The sequence below is a fragment of the Lissotriton helveticus genome, chromosome 6 (genome assembly GCF_964261635.1).
Source record: "Lissotriton helveticus chromosome 6, aLisHel1.1, whole genome shotgun sequence".
Lineage (NCBI taxonomy): Eukaryota > Metazoa > Chordata > Amphibia > Caudata > Salamandridae > Lissotriton > Lissotriton helveticus.
Window position 1 is genome coordinate 1,170,109,466 of NC_136067.1, and position 22,674 is coordinate 1,170,132,139.

At 46.5% G+C, this 22,674-nt stretch overlaps 1 long non-coding RNA gene across 1 annotated transcript in view; it reads right to left on the reverse strand.

The window, feature by feature from the left end:
* Positions 1-15,306: 15,306 nt before the first annotated feature.
* The window catches only part of LOC144761677 (uncharacterized), a 137,566-nt gene continuing 130,198 nt past the window's right edge, over positions 15,307-22,674 (reverse strand). The window contains exon 3 of the long non-coding RNA XR_013595841.1: positions 15,307-15,460. This is a non-coding gene — a long non-coding RNA (uncharacterized LOC144761677). The remainder of the gene's footprint in view (positions 15,461-22,674) is intronic.

The following is a 22,674-nucleotide window of genomic DNA, read 5'->3' on the forward strand; positions in this document are numbered from 1 at the left end:
GTTAAATTATTATTACATTTGGCACACCATGGACACAAGGTGTCCCTTTCGAAATTTCAATATTGTCGGCAGGAGGTCACCTTCTGTCGAAGGAGGGACGTAGACTAACACCTGAACGCATAGCTGCTATTACTAATATGCCTGTTCCTAAGACAGAACAGGAGGTACGCGTGTTCATTGGTATAACTTCTTATTGTCAGCACTGGATCCCTAATTACTCCTTACTAACAAAACCCCTCCTCTACTTGACCACCAAAGACGTGCATGAACTCTTGCCTTGGACATCTGCATGCTAGCAAGCGTTTGAGCATTTTAAGGTTGCACTTTGCTCTGCTCCTGTGCTTGGTACGTCTGATTACCAGAAGCCGTTTGTGCTCTACATACACAAGGTGGATGGTTGCGTGCTTTCTGTTCTAACACAGGGTTTCAGTGGTAAGCAGAGACTCTGCACTTATTTCTCCGCTATTCTCGAAAACGTCGCCATAGCTCTCCCGAGCTGCCTGAGAGCTGCCGCGGCGGTGGCAGTTTCTATCAGACAATAAGCAGGGCTCATCCTTGATACTGATCTCACAGTAATGGTACCCCAAGCTGTGGATATGCTTTTGAATAAGACAAAGACGCAGCACCTTACTAGTGCGCGTCTGACTGGATATGAGTTAACCTTGTTTGCTCCACACATTTCCATCAAAAGATGTGCTACTCTGAACCCAGCCACGTTACTACCCCTCCCTTCACAAGAAAAGGACAACAATGTCCATGATTGTTTATTTCAGACTGAGGAAGAAACAAAAGGACGGGTAGACCTGACTGATGTTCCCTTATCTGACCCCCAAGGGGAACTATATGTCGTGGCTCTTGTTTTAAACTACCAGATGGCACTACCACCGCAGCTTATGCAATTGAAACATCTCATATCCCATACTAATCGGCCCAAGCTGCAGAGTTGGTTGCCATCTTTAGGGCTTGTGAGTTGAGTGAGGGACTGACTGTCAACGTCTACACCGACAGCCAGTAAGCTTTTAGGGTGGCCCATAATTTCGGGCGCCTCTGGGCAGAGAGAGTGTTCCTGACCTCCCATGGGCTGCGAATACAATATGGCCCATTGATACATAGACTGTTGTCAGCATTGACACTTCCTGATAAGTTGACAATAATAAAATGTAGCGCTCATAAAGCAGTGACAGATGACGTTGGAAGGGGAAATGCGTTTGCAGATCAGACAGCTAAGGAGACAGCTAGATCAAAGATGAAAAAGATGTTTGTGGCAGGTCCCGCTATGTGGGTTCCAGACAATGGAATGTTCGAGGACACATTAGAAAATGTCAGGGAAATACAGAGTGAGGCGACCGTAGATGAATTGGCAATATGGGGGGAGAGGACAGGGCGTTTGGATAAGGATGGGTGCTGGACTAACTTGTCTGGGAAACAGAGATGGTTGCTGCCCAACGCATTTGTGCTCCCTGTCGTGACCATGGCCCACGGTCCTGTACATAAGAGTGCCAAAGGAATCTGTAAGCTACTGGACCTAGTATGGCAAAACGATAATATCTCTAAGGTAGCCACACACCTGGTGAAGCACTGAATTGTTTGTCTGAAACATGACCCTTGGAAAGGCACTCCTACACCCGCAGGTAATTTTGCACTGCCTTCCTTCCCTTCTGAGGTTCTACAGATGGATTTCATAGAAACGAGTAAACAATCTGAAGTATGTTCTAGTGGTGATTTGCGCATTCAGTAAATGGATTGAGGCTTACCCCACTAAGGAGAATACAGCTATGGCGACGGCAAAAGCACTCTTAAAAAAGTTCTTCCTGTGCTATGGATTGCCACGCGTGATCTGGAGTGACAACGGAAGTCACTTCAATTCCAAGTCATTGAATTGATGTGCACAGGCTTGCATATTAAGCAGAGGTTCATGCAGCGAATATTATTATTATTATTATTATTATTATTTATTAAATTTATATTGCGCTCAGCTACCCGTAATGGGTTTCCCGGCGCCAGGGACAGACTGGAGAAGAAAACAAGCAATTGCTGAAAGAGGAGAAAGAACAAAAGCAGTGACCGGACTAAAACAGAAAAGTTTTCAATTTTTTGCGGAAAGCAAAAAGGTTGGTCTCTGTTTTTAGCGCCAACGGAAGAGCATTCCACATCTTCGGCCCCAAGTGTGCGAATGAGCAGCCTCCCATTTTTGCCAATCGAATTCTTGGAACTACAAAATTGGCTTTATTTGATGACCTGAGAGAACGACTGGGCTGATATAGCTGAACGAGATTGTGCAGGTAAGTGGGGGCAGAACCCTGACGAATCTTAAACAGGAGACACAAGGTTTTGAAAGCCACACGATCAGGAATTTTTAACCAGTGAAGGTCACACAGGGCTTGCGTTGCAGACATTCTCCGTGGAACATTGCACAAAAGGCGGGCAGCAGAGTTCTGTACAACCTGGAGTGTATTCATTGTAGCTTTATCGGCTCCTAGATAAAGCACGTTGCCATAGTCGATACGGGACATCACGAGGGCCTGAACGACAGTTCTTCGAGTAGACTCAGGCAACATCCATAGGATCTTCTGCAACCAGCGTAAGGTATTAAAGCAGATTGCAGCAACCTTAGTTGCCTGTTGTCGCATCGAGAGTTTCTCGTCGATTAGAAAACCGAGGTTACGAGCAACTGGCACGGGGGTAGGCAGTGGACCCATATCACTGGGCCAGTGTCTAGGGCCCCACAGATCTTTATGTTTGCCTAGTATGATAACCTCAGTCTTATCTCCGTTGAGCTTTAGCAGATTGACTTGCATCCAAGCCGCAACACGAGAAAGGCCAATTTTTAGGGCAGAGGTGTCCTGAACCCTGCTGCCTGACAGAGAAAACACAAGCTGCGTATCGTCTGCATATGAGTATATGGACAGACCGGCGTCCTCCACGATAGTAGCAAGGGGTCTGATGTAAATATTGAACAACAAAGGGCTCAATATAGACCCCTGAGGGACGCCGTAAGCAGATGAACAAATCGCCGATTCAGCTTTGTTTGAAAATACCTGAAATGTGCGCTCATTAAGAAATGAGGCCACCCAGGCAAGCGCAGATCCAGCAACACCAAGGGAGTGAAGGGACTCCAATAGAATGGAATGCGACACGGTATCTAAGGCCGCGCTTAAATCGAACCAACCCTAGTCAGCAGTCTTGGTTGAGAAGTACAATCCTGTAATTGACATTGACCCCTACCAAATTAGCCTCCACCCACCCCTTACTCTCTCCACAGGACTGCATCAAAGAGAGAAGCCCCTCCAATCCACCCCCTTCTCCCTCCACAGGACTGCAGCAAAGAGAGAAGCCCTTCAACCTCATCAGACTACATGGACTGGCTCTGCGAGCTTCACACCAGCGAGGCTAGGGTTGCTCTCCCACCATCCTCCCCCACTCGGATCACCCACCCACCTACCTGTCAACCAACAGCTCCTCAAGACCTGTCATCATTTTTGTCATGGCTAATTTGTCGTTAATTGAAAAGTATGAGGGATATCCTTTGGGCTGATTTTTCCCTTCATCTTTCTCTCGTATCTCCCCCCTACCCTGTTACACCTTTACGTTTCCTCTGACCTCGTCTTCAAAGATCTCTATATGCTCTCCCTGCAACCGTTGTACCCTATAACTGATGTAATCTTGGAACAATAAGGATATCATGTAAAAAGCTTTGATACCCTTGGGTCTAAGCTATTTTAATCCTGAATGCTGAGACCTGAGCAACATGTCTGATGCCCGGTGGGGCTGCTAGACAGCTAATGAAGAGATTGGCCCTGGTTTCCCCCTCGACCGTCACCTACCCAGCCGGACATTGCGCACAGTTCTTCCTCGTCTCCCTGCTATGGTCCCCTCCTCTCCTACAAATCCCCTCAACCTCGTTGTTTGTTTATTGTACCTTTCTATGTTACGGTAACTGATGTAACTTGTAACGCAAGGTTCTCTTCCAGGGGATCCTCATCAATAGTCATAAGCATTAGAATATTCCCGCCCATGTGCGGGACCCCGGAAACACTATATTATATGTGCGCCACATATATATACTCATATATATATACATATATATATATATATAAAACAAGCATTTGCAGCCAAATACACAATAGAGCTGGATTATGCTGTAAAGAATTTCCACCATACATGAAACATATGCATTAGAAACATGAAAAACAACACTAAAGATTGTTTTGAAACTGTTTTAATGCTGATAAAGCAGTAGAAATTCTTATTATATCCTGAAAGCATAGAAAGCTCCCAGGCTGCATTGCAAACACACAGTCTAAAAAGACTGAAAAGCTAACCTGTAGCTGCATGCTACAAAAAACTGACACCGTGCCTTTAAGGCACTCATGACCCCCAGTATCCCATCATGCCTCAGGGGTGACAGTTGGGTCAGTTGTTCTTTCCGGCTCCTTCAGGAAGGATCCTGGTTTCACAGCTCCACTCTTTTTCTGTTTCTGACAGAAAATTCTCTCAGTTTTCTACTTTTTTAACCTTACTTCGACGTTTTTAAACTAGACAAGTAGGTTTTCTCTTGTTGTTTGGCATTTTCATCTTGATATGCCTTCCCTTTTTGACAAGTGCCCTTCTTGTGGCAAGAAGAAGGCTAAGACGGACAGCCATGAGGTATGCATCCTTTGCCTACCTGAAGACCATGACCCAAGGACCTGCCCTCACTGTGAGTCACTGTCATCAAGAACTTTAAAAGACAGGGAGAGAATTCGAGGCTATGGCCTAGCCCATAGGTCTTCTAGAGGGAGGTCCCCAGTCAAGAAAAGCTCCAAGAGGTCCATAGAACCTTCAAAGGGCGAGTCTTCTCGTCCTGCAGCTTCAGCGTCGGGCTCGGCACGGAGAAAGGAGCAACCGGTGGGTCATTCTTCGAAAAAACGGCGTTTATCACCGTCGACGGCGGGCTCGCCGTCAAGAAGATCAGGTATGTCGTCGTAGAGATGTCAAGACCCTCCGCCATCGTCAACTCGGCGACGATCGGCGTCGAGAGATAAGACCCCTCCGCTGTCGTCAACCAGGCGACGATCGGCGTCGAGGGGCGGTACACCTCCGCCGTCGTCAACCAGGCGATGACCGGCGTCAAGAAGTGTGACTCCTCCGCCGATGTCAACCAGGCGACGTTCGGCGTCGAGGGGTAAGGAGCCTCCGCCTTCATCGTCGTCACGACGTTCGGCGTCGAGAGCTGGCTCACCTCCATCGTCGCAGGCTAAGCGACCGACGTGGAGAGCCTCAAGTCCTCCGCCGTCGACAACCAGGCGTTGATCGGCGTCGAGGAGGAGATCTTCGTCGACGTTACGTCGACGTTCGGCGTCGAGGGCGACCAATACCCCTCCGACGACGTCACGTAGACATTCGATGTCAAGAGAGGAAGCTCCGTCGTCCGCCACACAACGCCGCTCGACGTCGAGAGACCATTATTCCTCACTTCGTTCGCCGCCGAGGCATAAGACGTCGAGAGTGTCTGATCCACCGGCGCCACTGAGAGAGTCAGCGTCGAAGGAAAGGACTCCGTCGACGGCGGGGCAGCGCCGTACGACATCAAGAGGTCCTCATCGTTCGGATTCGAGACATGCGCCTTCGGAGCATTCGACGTCGAGGCACCATGAACTGTCCAGGTCGCCGTCGAGACACCATGACCGAGCTAGGTCGATCTTGGGACACTCGGCTACGAGATCCAGGGATGGTTCAGTGATCCTAGTGACTGAATCAGCCTCCCGTCACTCTTCTGGCTCTTCCAGACCCCCATCAAGATCCAGAAGTCCTGTCCGCAGATCTAGAAGTCCTGACCGCAGACCTCCCACTGATGGTGTGCAGTTGTCTCCCAGATGGAATATTCCTCTGCACAGTTGGCGAGACTCGGGGGCTACAAGAAGGCTGCAGGAATATGTCAGCCCAGTACAAAGATCTCCTCTGCAAAGACTGGTCGAGGAAGTAGACAGACGCAGCCCTCCCAGGCGCAGAGAAAGATCGCCTGTGAGGCCAACTACATCTCGTTCCCCTGCAAGAGAAGAGCGCTCAGGGAGGTCTCACGAGAGGAGGCGCAATCGTTCCCCTAGACGGGAGGTACCCGCCAGAAGATCTCGCAAAAGGAGAGCTCGAACACCAGCTACTTCTACTACCTCCTCTACCCGCTCTTCCAAACGGGATTACTCCCCTACTTTGGTTGATAGCCCTGTCTCTAGGGTTTCCCCAGTGGACGATATCAACACCTATCATGATGTCCTACAGAGGGGTGCACTGAAATGAAACATCGAGCTGTCTGTGCCACAGGTCTCCACGACAGTGATCTTTGAGACTCTTCACCAAAAGTCGGGGTCTCGTCCAGTGCTACCGTTGGTCCCAGGAATCATGGATCCTGTCAATGATGTGTTCCTGGCTCCAGCATTGGCAAAAGCAGTGCCGGCTCACATCCAAAAGAAATATAAGGCCGCACCATCTGACCCGATCTTTGTGAAAGCGGACCCGCCTGCCGACTCAGTAGTCGTGGCAGCGGCACGAAAAACCCACTCAGTCTCTCCCTCCTCCTCAACTCCTCCTGATAAGGACAGCAAGTTGCAAGACTCGTGGGGCCGCAAGGTCTGCAGTTCTACCGCTTCGACGCTGAAGGTTTCTAGCGCGGCTGCGGGTACGATATAGCCTTATGGGACTCAATGGAGCATTTTAAATCAAAATTGCCTAAGGAGGACCAACAAGACTTCGAAGAGACCCTGACGGAAGGAAGTCTGGTGGCTCACCAGATAATTAGCACTGCTGCAGATGGAGCAATGACGTTCATCGGGGCAGCGCCTGACAGGCCTCAAGCCCAATGCGCAACAGCGCATTCTGAACCTCCCATTTAATGGAACATCTCTCTCTCTCTTTGGTCAGCACACGGACGACGAGATGAGTCGGATGAAAGCCGAGCTCGACAGCGTCAAGGCAGTCGGCTTAGAAAAAAAGAAAGAGTTTAAACACCGTTTCAAGACCAACAGAGGCAGAGGGGCTCAACAGAGGGTTCAAACCCCTCAGTGGTCCCAAAACAAGACCCAGGGCAAAACCCAGTTTCGGGGTGGTAAAGCCAGCCGAGGTAGAGGAGGTCACCAGCAGTCCTCTACCTCGACGAGAGGAGGAAAACAATGAGCACTGGCTTCCTCTAGCGCCGTTGTCCACTCCAGTGGGAGGAAGTGTTTCAAAACATCTGGCAGAGTGGGGCAGCATCACGAACGATCGGTGGGTGCTGAATACACTGCGCAATGGATATGTTCTTTGTTTCCGTGCGCCTCAACAGGACTTTCCCCCAAAGAAATCTCGTCCGCAGCAACTCGATCTGCCCCGAAAAGAGGTGAAGGCTCTTCTCCAAAAATGAGCTATAGAAGAGGTGCCTCCCTCACAAAGGGGAAAAGGAGTCTACTCCAGATACTTTCTTGTCCCCAAAAAGGATCAGGAAAACAAGTTCCGGCCTATCCTGTATCTTCGAGTTCTGAACAAGAACATAGTCAAGGAGAAGTTCCACATGGTTTCTCTTCACCAAATATGTCCACATCTGCAAATAGGAGATTGGATGTGTTCGATGGACTTGCAAGATGCCTACTTCCACATTCCAATTGCCATGCGACATCAGAAGTTCTTAAGGTTTCTGGTGGGCAGAAAACACTACCAGTACAGGGTCCTGCCTTTCGGGCTAAAGTCAGCGCCGAGAGTCTTCACCAAATGCATGGCAGTGGTGGCAGCCTTCCTGCACAAAAAAGGACTTTTCGTCTATCCCTACCTAGACGACTGGCTCCTAAAAGGCCCATCTCCTCAACAGGTAGAGAACGACTTCCACCTTTGCCTGCTACAGATGCACAGGCTCGGCCTCCACGTCAACATGGAGAAGTCGGTACAACTGCCAACCCAATCCATTCGCTACCTGGGCTCCGTTATGGATACAAAATTGGGAAAAGCGTATCCTTCGGAGGAGAGACTATTTTCTATGCAGCAAAAGTGCAGAGTTCTACTACAGTCCCAGAATCCAACAGCGCGTCAAGTAGCATCTCTGCTGGGTTCCATGGCATCCTGCATCTACCTGATTCCTCACGCCAGGCTGAGGATGCGACCTTTGCAGCAGGCTCTGGAGGATCAATGGGATCAGTCGACGGGGCTCTGGGAAGACCGGATCTATCTTTCCCAGGTGACGAAGACCTCCATCAAATGGTGGACTCACCCTCGCAACCTTCTGGTGGGAGTGTCTTTTCACCAACCTCTCCCGACACAGTCTATCGTCACAGACGCGTCTCTCCAAGGCTGGGGAGCACACATGGGGTATCTGCAGATTCAAGGAAGGTGGTCAGCAAAAGAACAGACCTACCATATCAACATGCTGGAGCTTCGAGCAGTCCATCTGGCTCTAAAGTCCTTCCTTCCTGCACTCGAATCACACTCAGTTCTGACACAAACGGACAACATGACGACCATGTTCTACCTGATCAAGCAGGGTGGAACTCGGTCACGTCCTCTCTCTCTGGAGGCACAAGCCATATGGCACTGGCTGCTCGCCAGGAACCTCACGGTAGTAGCGGTGCACCTCCCAGGAGAGGTAAATATCAAGGCCGACGCACTCAGCAGGCACTTCGAAGATCAGCCAGACTGGGTGCTGCACGACGAGGTGGTGGCAGACCTCTTCCATCGCTGGGGTCGTCCAGAAATAGATCTGTTAGCGGATGACGAAAACTCAAAATGCCACACCTTCGCGTCCAGATTCCACCGTCCAGGGACAAGGAGGAATGCCCTTTTGATGGACTGGTCAGGGACATTTGCTTACGCATTTCCTCCTCTGCCCCTGATTCCGAAGGTGGTGTCCAAACTCATCAGATCCAGCATGACCATGATCCTGGTAGCACCGGACTGGCCTTGGCAGTGGTGGTAACCGGACCTTCTACAGCTGTCGGTGCTTCCACCCAGGAGACTGCCCTGCAGGCCGGACCTGCTGACCAAGATGGGGGGGAGGATTCTTCATCCCAACCTTCCCTCACTGCACTTAACAGCATGGCTCCTGAGGTCCTACAATACGGACATTTAAATTTGCCACCTGATTGTATGCACATTTTAAAGGAAGCGAAACGACCCTCCACAAGAACGTCTTATGCGTTTAAGTGGAAGAGGTTTTTTCTTTGGTGCAGAGAACGTCATTTTGATCCCTCATCAGCACAGGAGGATGTGATTCTGCCTTACCTGTTGTACCTAGCAAGATCTGGTCTTAAATATGCTTCGATCAGGGTGCACCTCTCGGCCATTACGGCTTATAGGAAGTCTCCTACTCAGCCCTCCTACTTCCAGATGGAGGTGGTCAAGGACTTCTTACAGGGGTTGAAGAAAGTATACCCCCTGTTAGAAACCCTTTTCCTCCCGTGGGAATTAAACCTAGTGTTGTCTAAGTTGATGGGCCCCCCCTTTGAACCCATCCACAGAGCTTCCTTGCAACACCTATCGTGGAAGGCTGCTTTTCATGTTGCAATTACATCAGCGCGCAGAGTAAGTGAGATACAAGCGCTGTGTACAAAAGAACCCTACACTGTTTTCCATCACAACAGAGTAGTTTTAAGGGCACATCCATTCTTTTTACATTTCATATAAATCAGTCTATTTCTCTTCCTTCTTTTTTTCCAAACCCTACGACCCCGGCTGAGCGGTTGATGCACTCTTTAGATCTCAAAAGAGTCCTTAAATTTTATTTGGAAAAAACCAAAGAGAGTAGGAAGACGGACCAATTGTTTATCAACTACGGTCCACTGAGAACCGACTTTCCAGCTGCCAAGAGATCCATCTCCAGATGGATCGTCTCCTGTATTAAATTGGCTTATCAGCTTGCAGGCAAGCCCTTACTTTTGTCACCTAAAGCACACTCTACTAAGGGGAAAGCAGCCACAGTAGCTTTCCTGCATGATGTCCCTATGTTAGAGATTTGCAAGGCTGCAACCTGGAGATCAGTTAATACCTTTACAAGGCATTACTGATTCCAGGACTGATACTCAAGTAGGCAAGCCTCTTTGAGGAATCTATTTGGGTAGCCTGCGGCCTGTATAAGCCTAGTTTTTTTCTGGGCTTAGTAATGTTATTACTGTATTGTTATTCCTTTGCCCGCAGGGAGATGAGGTGAGGCTCGCTATTCTATTCTAATGCTTATGACTATTGATGAGGATCCCCTGAAAGAGAAGAATTAGTTACTTACCTGTAATCCTAGTTCTCTTCCAGGGGTATCCTCATCAAAGTCATAAGCAACGCTCCCGCCTCCCCGGGCAAAGGATCTTTATTAATTTGGAGATATTGTTAACCTATTTGTTTCCATGGTTTTTCAGTCTCCGAAAATAACAACTGACCCAACTGTCACCCCTGAGGCATGATGGGATACTGGGGGTCATGAGTGCCTTAAAGGCACGGTGTCAGTTTTTTGTAGCATGGAGCTACAGGTTAGCTTTTCAGTCTTTTTAGACTGTGTGTGTGCAATGCAGCCTGGGAGCTTTCTATGCTTTTTCTACTGCTTTTTCAGCATTAAAACAGTTTCAAAACAATCTTTAGTGTTGTTTTTCATGTTTCTAATGCATATGTTTCATGTATGGTGGAAATTCTTTACAGCATAATCCAGCTCTATTGTGTTTTTGGCTGCAATTGCTTGTTTTTTTATATATATATATATATATATGTATATACATATGAGTATATATATGTGGGGCACATATAACATAGTGTTTCTGGGGTCCCGCGCATGGGCGGGAATATTCTAATGCTTATGACTTTGATGAGGATACCCCTGCAAGAGAACTAGGATTACAGGTAAGTAACAAATCCTTCCTCTGGCAAAGCGCTCTAATACATCCGGGTGTAGCCAGCGCTATATATAATCTTTCTAGATTTACCTTGTAATGCAACGATCCTCTGGTTAAGGGCTCTGATACCTCTGTGTCTAGCCAGCGCTATCTACACTTATCAAATCAACTAAACTCAAAACTGGGTCCCCTGATTGCTGAGATCTGAGCAACATGGCTGATGTCCGGTGGAGCTGCTAGACAGCTATTGAGGAGATGGGCCCTGGTTTCCCACTGACCGTCACCTACCCAGCTGGACATTAGGCATATTTCCTCCTCTTCTGCCTGCTAATGACTCCTTCCTTCCCTTCCTCCTTCGAATTCTTGCAACATTATTTTTGTGTACTGTACCTTTATATGCTCTTGTAACTGATGTAACTTTTATTGTAACAATCCTAAATGTAAAGTGCTCTGATACCCTCTTGGGTCCAGTTCGCACTATATAAAACTTTATAAATAAATAAATACTCTCAAACTGAAGTTAGCGAAGATTCAAGAGAGCACAGGTTTGCAATGGCCAGATGCGTTACCTTTGGCTTTATTATCTACCAGAGCGACAGCGCATTCTAGAACAGGGTTGTCCTCGTATGAGGTGGTCTTTGGGCGCCCCACCAATGTCTGTCGCATCCCAAGACCCAAGCGCTTCTCTGAGAGAGAGTACCCCTTGCTGATAGATTATCTGTATGAACTGTCTAAAGATCTTTGTTCTATTCACTAACAGATTTACGACACGCTGCAACCAGTAGCAGAGGGGCCCGGACATCAACTACAGCCTGGGGATTTTGTGTTGTTAAAAAACTTTCAACAGAAGAACTGCATGGAGCCAAGGTGGAAAGGGCCACTGCTTGTACTGATCACCACCCGCACAGCCGTGAAGGTTGAAGGCCGAAAGCACTGGGTGCATGGTTCACACGTGAAACGGATACCTTTGCCGCTTCTGTATGATCGGTGGGTCCTCGACGGCATAGCTGACCAGGAGGGGGAGCGAGTCCCCCGTTTTGTTCCCTTCTCAGACGCCCGAATGAGGTGGGCACAGTCAGACAAAGAAAGTGAAGCAGCCTTGCTTGAGGCGGTCCCCCAGAGGTAAGGGCCATCCCAGATACCACCGCTCCTGGTGTACAAGAGTCTGAGTCCCAATGCCCACCTGACCCTGAGTTTCTCCCCCTTTTTGTTGACAAGACAGTGCCTGGAATCACTGGGTATAATCTGCAGCCCTGAAAGAAGGACAGTGCATCAGTAGGACAGTCCAGGAGTTAGGGAAGGACTCAAGTTTAGGGCATAGGTGCCATGTCTAAGGTGCCTGAATTAGATTAGAGCGAGCTACACTGGTGCATTGCCCTGGACACTGGACAGGATCGTTGAGGTTATTTGCCCAGGAGGGAGGGTGCCCTTTCCTGAAAGAAGAGGATTTGTTTTTCAGCAAGGGCTGCAATCGCACAGCTCCCCCGTGGGAGTGCTTCATATCACCATCACTGATGAACAATAGGAGCCTACCAGCGAGGCTCTAGAACAGTGTTTCCCAAACTGTGGTCCGCTGACCCCCAGGGGTCCATGACACATTCCCAGGGGGTCCTGAGGCAGTAATTTTAAAAGCACAACAAAGTTCCTTGTAGAATTAGCAGTTTTCCAGCAACAGTAAAAGTGTCAAGATAACGTCAGTGATTATTGTACCTGCTGGAGATAGATGAGAGTGTTGTCAAGTGGCAGCTTTGACTTATCTAATGTAGCACAGAGGGTTAATATGCCTACTGCAAAGAACGTGTCCCATGCATTTTAAACAAGCATTTGCAATGCAATAGATCTCGCATTAATTAAGTTTGAGCTATTGGCAACAAAAGTCTATAAATTGTAGGCCAAGAAAATGTGTGTATTTTTTGTAACAATGGTGGCATGCTGCGCTTTAGATGAATATGTTTAAAAGTAAAGTGCACCATACTGCGATTGCTACAATAGTTAATTGTGGATGCGTTAACAATTGATGTGTGCACTGACGACTGGCGGTGTGTGTGCCTGGTGAAAGCGTGCACTGACGGCTGATGATGTGTGCCTGGTGAAAGCGTGCACTGACACCTGGTGGTGTGTGTGTGTGCCTGGTGAAAGTGTGCACTGACGGCTGGTGGTGTGTGTGTGCCTGGTGAAAGCATGCACTGACGGCTGGTGGTGTGTGTGTGCCTGGTGAAAGCGTGCACTGACGTCTGGTGGCGTGTGCCTGGTGGAAGCGTGCACTGATGACTGATGGTGTCCGTGCCTGGTGAAAGTATGCACTGACTTTGTGGTTGTGTGTGTGTGGTTGTGTGTGTGTTTGTGGTTATATGTGTGGTTGTGTTTGTGGTGGTGTGTCTGGTTGTGTGTGTGGTCTTGTGTGTGGTTGTATGTGTGTGGTTGTGTGTGTGGTTGGGGTTGTGTGTGTTGTGTGTGTGGTTGTGTGTGTGGTTGTGTGTGTGGTTGTGGTTGTGTGTGTGGCTGTGGCTGTGTGTGTTGTGTGTGTGGTTGTGTGTGTGGTTGTGTGTGTGGTTGTGGTTGTGTGTGTGGCTGTGGCTGTGTGTGTTGTGTTTGTGGTTGTGTGTGTGGTTGTGTGTGTCATGTTTGTGGTTGTGTGTGTGGTAGTGTGTGTGTGTGTGGTTGTATGTGTGTTTTTGTGTGTGTGGTTTTGTGTGTGTGTGTGTGGTTGGGTGTGCAACATCCTGTGATTCTGGGCAAATCACTTAACTTCACCGTGGTGAAATCCAGAGCTCAGAGAACCAGTCACGTTAATTATTTATATGTACCAAACTTGAAACGTGTGAACACCGTATTATGAGAGCCACTTTCACTGATTCAGTACTTAATGATGCCAGTACTCCCTTAATTTAGTTAGTCCTTGATGCCGGTCCTGCTAAGTCTAACAAAAAGATCTTTTTTTTTTCACCTCCGAGGTCATTAGGAGGCTTCGAAGTCGGTGCAGGGCACCCTTTTAGATTTTAAAAGAATACATTTAACTGTAAGAGCGTGTTTGACCTTGAAGAGCAAAGACAAAATGCTTATACATATTGCAAACTCAAGGGGCCTAAACTAAATACATTCTTCCTTACGGACTCAACAATTTTGACTGCCCCAGCTCTGGGTATGTAAAACGGAACAAATGTACACAGAAACAGGGAAAGCTTGCTAAAGCATTAGAAATATTTTCCAGGCACAGTAATAGTGGTTATTTGGGGAACAAACTTCGTCAGTTCGAAAATCTGTGCCATTGGGGAGATGTAGAAAACCATGCAGGGAACAGAACCTTTAATTTCCCCCAAAAGAACACAAGCATTGGCCACGCGGCTCACTGAGAACATCAAAGCGTCCAAAAGTGGAGAAAGGAGGGGTGAGTGCACGCCGAGGTGACAAGAAGGACTGGGCGAGAAGGGAGGGGGAATGCCAGCAGCAGAGGAGCCTGATTAAAGATTAAAGCTGATGAAAAGAGAGGGGAGAAGGGAGGAGGGAGTGCGATGCGAGCAGCAGCTGTGCACGTGCACGCCATCGTGCACTCAAGCTTCAGGCCTGCAAAAGCGAAATAGCAGCAGGGAAGGGGGCGGAGAGGAGGCTCTGAGGGAGAGCGACGTAAAGCCATATGGCTGCTTTGCGCGCGTGCACGCCTCATGCACTGTAGGTCTATGCCAGCAATGCCAGGGGTAGCACTTTGAAGACCCCCTTACTAAATGTCTCGCTAGCAGCGCATGCACGCTGGCTCAGCGAGATCTAAAAACTGCAGACCTACACTGAAAAAACCAAAGGTTATAGGTACATTACAATTTGGAAATAGAATTTTAAAAAACCTAAGAAATTCACTGAAAAAAACCAAAGGTTTCAGGGACGTTATAGTTAGGCTCAGATTTCATATGCTCAAAACGATAGAAATTCAGCAGTAAATATGTTCAACACTCAAACTTTAAGACACCACTCACATCCACTGGTTGATGTCATCAATAATGTCTTTTGAGATGTCAACAGTGATGTCACTGACCACATCATGAGTAATGTAATATGTGAGGTCATAAGCAGTGCATTGCAGGGGCATAAGTTATAATTAGCTCAGGTAACTATACCCGCTGAATTTCAATGATTTTGTGCATGTGAAGTCAGAGCCGAACTGTAACGTCCCTGTAACCTTTGTTTTTTTTCAATGAATATATATATGTTTAACTTGCCTTAAACATACTTACCATGCCTGGTAAAAGTATAGGTGGTAAAGGCATTAGTTGTTATGCCATACAACCTATTGCTAGTAACTAATATCTGCGCACCTGTGGAACACATTTTAAAACCAGGTGTTACAGTTTCCCTTCTTCCCAGAAGCATAGTAAAAAGGATCCGAGGTTAAGAGTGCAGTTCCTTTCAACTGGTAGAGACCAAAAAAACAGTCATGTTTACTTTTTCTTTTCAACGATGGCAACAGTTTCTCAGTTTAATGCAAGAGATAAACGTACCCATCTACACGGGTCACTGATGAGATTAATGAAGAGAGGGGAGGGATTGGTCCTTCGATTTTCACTGGAGGTGGTGAAGGACACAGCCATGAAGCATTCTGCACCAGCTTTGCGCATTCCCCATACGCTATCAAAACACAGCTCCAAACACTTGGGGATCTGTTACAACAAAACAAACACAAAACACTTATTTAAAACAATTCAGATTAGAGAAAGCTAATACTCTAGTTTTATTGTTAGATGCTCTGAAACAGAAGTGAAAAAAAAGTGCTCTAAGGGCCATATGTATCATAGTTCAGTTTTGCGAATTCTAAATAGCGATTTTTAAGGAATCGCTATTTAGAATTCGCAAAACGGTATGTATGTAAAAATCGCTGCTTTTTAGCGATTCCTAATTTGCGAATAGCAAAGTGCTAATCGCAAATTTCCCATTCATTTCTTTGGCCAGGAGGCCCATAGGACTGAAGGGGAAATTTGCGATTAGCAATTTGCTAATCGCAAATTAGGAATATTTTCAAGGGTGCAGGGGTGTCTCAAGAACACCCTGCTGCACCCCTGAAAATGACATGTGGGGGCATATGGCGCACATACATGCCCTAAGGGCACGTATGAGCGTCATATGGCACCTTTGGTTTTATAAAAATTGCTTTTTTAAAAGAATTCAAGTTGGTGGTAATTTTTGAATCCTTATGGGCATTTTTGAATTATTTTTTCTTTGACACATTGCATTTAAGGAATGTTTCATACATACCATTTAGCAAATTAGCATTCGCAAAGGCCGAAATTCTGCGAATTTCGGCCTTTGCGAATGCTAATTCGCTTGATACGTATGGGCCCAAGACTTCAAGAAGTACACAGGGTAATAGAAAGATATGCAGTTTTTTTACAGTGATTAGAAAGAGAAAACCGTGATACATAACAATATATAAATGTATACTATTACTAGTATTGTAATACGGAATCAAAATACTCCACTCTTATTTTCCTTCACACTGGATAAAGGGCACAGGGATCATTTAATGACCTGTAATCCTAATTCTTCACCACAGTTATTTATTTGAATTCATAAACACAGGATTTATGGAGTAAGACAAATTTCTCTTTAAAAAATGCTCATTTTTATTTTACTTATCTTCTAGGCAACATTTTATGGGCATTTTTGGAATCGAGAATTAAACTGGATAACATACCAAAGTGTAACAATAAACAGAAGAAACACCCGAAAAGCCCTTCCTTAATTATTTTATAAAAAGAGAAACAAAGCAGAAAAGAAGGAACAAAGGCATCACCCGCATACAAGTGCTTCATTGCCTGAGAAGGCGGGGCACTGTCAGTTTGGGGAAGTTTACACAGTTTGGAAGATCAGAAAAAGAAGATGTTAATCAGTAATGTGGAAATCATTCTCCTGCTTTATTTGGAAGAAAGAAGAATGAATAAGAATTTCAAAAAGATACCTATGCTGTTTATGTTCTTCAGAAACATAGAGGAGCACATCAAACTTATTGGTCAATGTCAGCTGAGGGTAATCAAGGAGAAGAGGCGTAAAACAGGTAGCTAACCAAAACGATTACGCAAGATCGACCTACTTGAAATTTTAGTCTGGAATCACTGCTCATGAAAAGGTTGCAATGATAGTTCAGGGTATAGTTCATTAAACTTCAGTGCTGATCCATTCCTCATAAAAAGAGCTGTAGCTACCACACTACTAATAGAGATGCCTTCCCATAAGGAGTTTGCTCAGGTAGCATGTAGTTCTGCACCATGTAAAAAGTAGCAAATCTGCGCCCTTGGAAATACACCTATGTAACGATGCATATTTAGTACTGTTTGGGATCTCACAAACATTCCCAGCACTATGCCTGGAAAGTAAGCATGGGCGGCAAATCCGTTACGTCCGCGGATTTTTCGGATTTTTGGTGAATACGCAATGCGTGTATTTTACGTATTTTCCACAAAATCCGAAAAAATCCGCGGATGTAACGGGTTCAAAAGTTGAACCCCCACCCACTCATGTAATGGCGCCAGCAAGCTGCCAGCGCCGTTGTAAAATAGTTACAAAGTTAGCTTGCACAGGAACCACTAGATAAAACGAAGCAGGTGCTGCTTTATTTTATCTAAGTGCTTCCTGTGCAAGCTAACTTTGTAACTATTTTACAACGGCGCTGGCAGCTTGCTGGCGCCATTGTAAACACACACATGGTCGCTGGAACTAGTTGAAGCTCAAATGCAGTGACTCATTCATCAGCCCAGAAACAATCGAGAGCGTCGTCGAGGCTGGGCAATGTGCCTTCTTTATCGAAAGTCAGCTGTGATGCTGGATAGAGGCCTTTGCATCCTTGACTTTCACGAGCACAATCCCTGTGCTGTTCCTGTGACCTGGAGTCTCTGTATCTTCATCTGCTGCTCTGATCGGCCTCTGACCTTTTATACACACAAGAGGCATGTGCAGCACAATCCCTGTGCTGTTCCTGTGACCAGGAGTCTCTGTATCTTCATCTGCTGCTCTGATCGGCCTCTGACCTTTTATACACACAAGAGGCATGTGCACTCGCATGGAAGCCCCGTCCGTTTGGCCATGAGTAGGCACATTGTGTTCGCACTGGTTTCTGCATGTTCGCGAGCGTTTTGTACAATAAAACCCTCGCGAACTTGCGGAAACCCGTGCGAACACGCAAAAAAAAAAATACGCTAGGATCCGCGGATTTTGCGTATTGTCGCAATCTGCAAATCCGCAAATCCGCAGATCCGCGGATTGCCAATACGCAAAATCCGCTCATGCTTACTGGAAAGATGTACCCGCAAAAATAAACTGTTGTTTTGCATTTGGAAAGATGTAACCAGCACAGGTTTCAAAATATACTCCCGGCTCTAATTCCTTCCACATATGCAGATCTGCTTACCAAACATTTAAGCACAGTGGGTGTGCAGCCCCCTTGTGCAAATGGACTTTTTTTTTCTCTATACGGAACAAAATTGTTTCAAACGAAAACAAGGTCGGGATCGGCCTCAAAGCAAGCTATTTCAGAATACAACACACTAGCAATCCCTAGAATCAAATCAGGTTTATGTCGTACCGCCACTGCTCACTACGATAAGATCAGCTGATCCTAAAATAAGGGGGTTCAATGAATACTAGCTCTGCTCACTTATTGTCATACACTGCTGGATTGTACGTGAAGATGTGGCCTAACTGCCAGAGTGTGGAACTGGGGAACCAGGGCAACTCAACATCCTGTAACCCTGGGCAAATAAGTTAAATATCTACCGTGCCTTACAAACAAATTAAAAGTTTACCTTGTTTACTGTAACTAGGCGCTAAATAAAGCTGCATACAAAATAAATACATTTTTTAAAAAAAGGAAGGGCACTGAGAACACGCGCTTGCTTAATTTGAGAGGTAGAATATCAGCACTTGTCAGCAGGGCTGCGGTACTTTTAATTTTGGAGTACCTGCACTTTTGACAAGCAAACAGGTACCCTGGCAGGAACATATACTTCCGTTTTTACATTTCAAGCACTGCTACTGCTCATGAGGCCATTAACACACAAAATGGTGAAACACACAAGGGCAGAGTTCACAATTAGTCATCGACCTGTTGTGCAAAAAGGATCCCAAATGTGCTAATGTGGTTTGGACCCCTCTATCAACAGAGTCTCAATTATTTGGGCGGGTGTGGTCAAGGGGCAGGAAGGCGTGCAGAATGCAACACGCATAGAAAGAGGAAAAAACAAGGAGAAATTAGTACATTTCTCCTCGTTGCGCCTCTCTACGCCTCCCCTGGGGAGGCATAGCATTCAGACACATTTCCAGATTTACGATTTCTATTAAATCTGAAATGTGTCTGGTTTCATTGGTGTTGCGTGGGAACACCCACAGCAACACCCACGGAATGCCCCAGTCACGCAAAGTGCTGTGTGCAAATGGACCATATTTACAAGACCAGGAAAAGTCACGCTTGGAAATATGGGGCACTAAAATGCGCCACCGGTGCGTCACTTTTTGTGATGCACCCGTGGCACAAGGGGCTTGTAAATCTGCCCCTATATGTGTGCGATGTAAAGTGCTCTGACATCCTTCAATGGTATAAGAGATGCTATAAAACAAATGAAATACATGTGACAGAGGGGCTATGGAGAGATGAGAGATGAAGAACAGCCGACTGAAGCTAAACTCGGACAAGACGAAGGTCCTCCTCCTCGGCTCCACCCCCTCAACCTGGGATGACTTATGGTGGCCGACGGCACTGGGAACAGCTCCAACACCCACCGACCACACACGCAACCTGGGGTTCATCCTTGACTCTACTCTCTCTATGACAAAGCAGGTCACCACCATCTCATCCTCCTGTTTCAACACCCTCCGCATGCTCCACAAGATCTACAGGTGGATCCCCACCAAAACAAGAATAACAGTCACCCAGGCCCTCGTCAGCAGCAGGTTGGACTACGGAAACACCCTCTATGCGGGAACCTCTGCCAAACTCCTGAAACGACTTTAACACATTCAAAACACCTCTGCACGCCTGATCCTCAACATCCTTCACCACAGCCGCATCACACCTCACCTGAGAGACCTGCACTGGCTCCCCATCAACAAGAAGATTACCTTCAAACTCCTCGCCCACGCACACAAGGGACTCCACAACACCGGACCAGCATGCCTCAACAGATGACTCAGCTTCTACACCCCCAACTGCCAGCTCCGCTCCGCCAACCTCGCCCCCCCCCCGCACCATCCCCCACATCCAAAGAGCGACCTCCGGCGGCAGATCCTTCTCACACCTCGCCGCCAAGATCTGGAACACCCTCCCCATCCCCCTACGGCAGACCCAGGACCTACTGACCTTCAGAAGACTCCTCAAGACCTGGCTGTTCGAGCAGTAGCTGCATTCTCCCTCCCCCAGCACCTTGAGACCCTCACGGGTGAGTAGTGCGCTTTACAAATGTTCTGATTGATTGATTGATTGAATGACTGTTGGAGGGTTATAATAAGGGAATCATTCAAGAACCCCAACAAAGATTGCCCTATCCTGGTGCACAGTAAGGTCATCATTTACTATTTTTTAAAAGCTGATACAATTCAATATATAATGACACATTTGTTGTAGAATGCACCATTGATTCCTAAATTTTCTTGGGGGAGAGCCTCCCAAAGCCCCCTTTGTAGTGGTCAGGCTCACTCACTGCACTTGGTTTGCACTGTATGGGGACTGGTCTGAAAACATTTGCCAGGGCTGCTTTGGGTTTCCAGTCTGGCCCTGGCAGGAGCCTCGTACTGTGAAATAAAACCAACTCGACTTGGGTCTTCCGTCAATTGCAGAGGACCTACGGTCGAAACCATTGAAATTCTGGCATCGGGTTTGGACCACCGAGGAGCTGCATCACTATAGGCAGGACCTCACACACGTTATGAGGTTGGACGTAAATGGCAAGATCCCCTGGCTGGCATTTATTAGGTCGGAATGCTCGGACCTTAAGTTACCAGACCTATGGGACGACCCTGCTCAAGGATGTAGAAGGCTATCGCGCAAAACCCTCGCACAGCTCTATAAGAACAAAAACCTCGCTGACCTGGACAATGCTTATGACAGTGGCACCCTGACGGGACGGTTTTTAGCATCCAAAAATTCTTATATCTTTGAAACTTTTATGGATTTTATTTATCCTCTTTTGGCGAGGAAACTGTTCCTGCAATGGAGGTTTGGTACGCTCCCTACTAAAGTCTTCACCCATAAATGGTCGCTAGGGGGCGACAAGCTTTGCCCATGCTGTAAAGTTAAGGATGAAGATGATTTGCACATAATGTTCTGTTGCCATGCCTATCGGAGCCCGAGGAGGCGCTGGTTAGCCCCTCTATGCCGGAATCTGGGCTTCAGTAACTATTTGCAGGCCTACAGGGTGATGAAAACTAATACCCTGGGCCACATTGTGTTCGCGGTTTCCAAATTCTTAATGACAGCATGGATAATAAGGAAGAAAATGTCTGGTTAGTCCATTCTATCCTGTTTTTTCTAAACACTGCAGGCCCAGTTGTTTTTACTGTATATATTGTTTTTTTATCTGTATGTATTTTTACTGCTTCTTTTATGGCCCATGTGGCCGAAATAAAGAATTTTTGGATTGGATTGGAATAAAACCAACCATTTAAAAGTTAGTCACGGAGATGCACCACTAACCGTCCTGTTTTTTGCAAATTCTTTCAATATAAAATACTAAAATCCTTAGTAATTCGAGTATTTGTTTTGTGTGCACATGAGTGTTTATTGTTTTCGAATTACTGTTTTAATGTTTGAAATTTAAATCATACAAATTGCTTGGGGGTCCCCGGCTTCCAGTGGTGACTCAATGGGGGTCCTCAGGAGTCAAAAGTTTGGAAACCACTGCTCTAGAACATGGGTACTCACAAACATTCTCTCTGCAGATTATCGTGTAAAAGAAAAAGTTTTGTCCTCAGCAATTCAGGCAGGGCAATTTGAATTGAAAGCGGAGGAAGATATAGAATTTTTGCTGACATGTCAGTAACGACCGCTAAGAGGCGGAAGGAGTTTGTCAAGTTATTATATTTGTCTAAGACTCAAGGGGCACACGCTTCGATTGCACAACAGTCCAAACTTAAAGTGCTTCTACATAGAAAATGTCACCTATTCACTCATTTAGAAGATGCACAGGAGCTACTTAAGACAATTTCTCCTGGAAAATAATGGACTAGTTTGTTTTTTTCATTGGCCTTTTTTTTTCTTCCCTCTCTGCCTTATCTACGAAAATCTTCTTTCTTCATGTAGAGTTGAATTGCAGCCTATAAGATTAAGAGAATCTCCCTTTTGAAAGATTTAAAAAGTTCTTCCTTCTGGGGTCTTTTTCTAGGCTTTGCTTTTTTTTCTCTTTTCACTGAGGGGGAGGGGGCCACTTTGAGGTGCAATATCAGCGCACCTGTATGTGTTGAAGGGTGGAGCATGTGGACAGTGGGAGTATCCACATTTCCTTTGGGGTGGAGGGTTTTTGGCTGAGGGTGGGCTACGGGGGTTTAAAAAAAAAATAGCACTTGCTATGCAGAATTTGTGAGATGGTTGAGGAACTTATTGAAAAAAAAGAATTGCAGTATATGGAGCTTCTTGGAAAGAATTTTTTTTCCCCTCTTATAAATGAGTAATTGTCAAATCCTTTCGGTGAATGTAAATGGCATTCTGAATAGACGTAAATACGGGGATTGATTAGGTGGTTAGTTACTTTAAAACCTCAAATTCTTTTCTTACAGGAAACTCATCTGAAATCAAATACCCCAAAATGTTATATCCCAGGAATGTTTTCAAGGGCTTTTTTCGCTTCAGCGGGGATTGCAATGCAGGGGGTGGCGATTTACTTTTCCAGTGAGT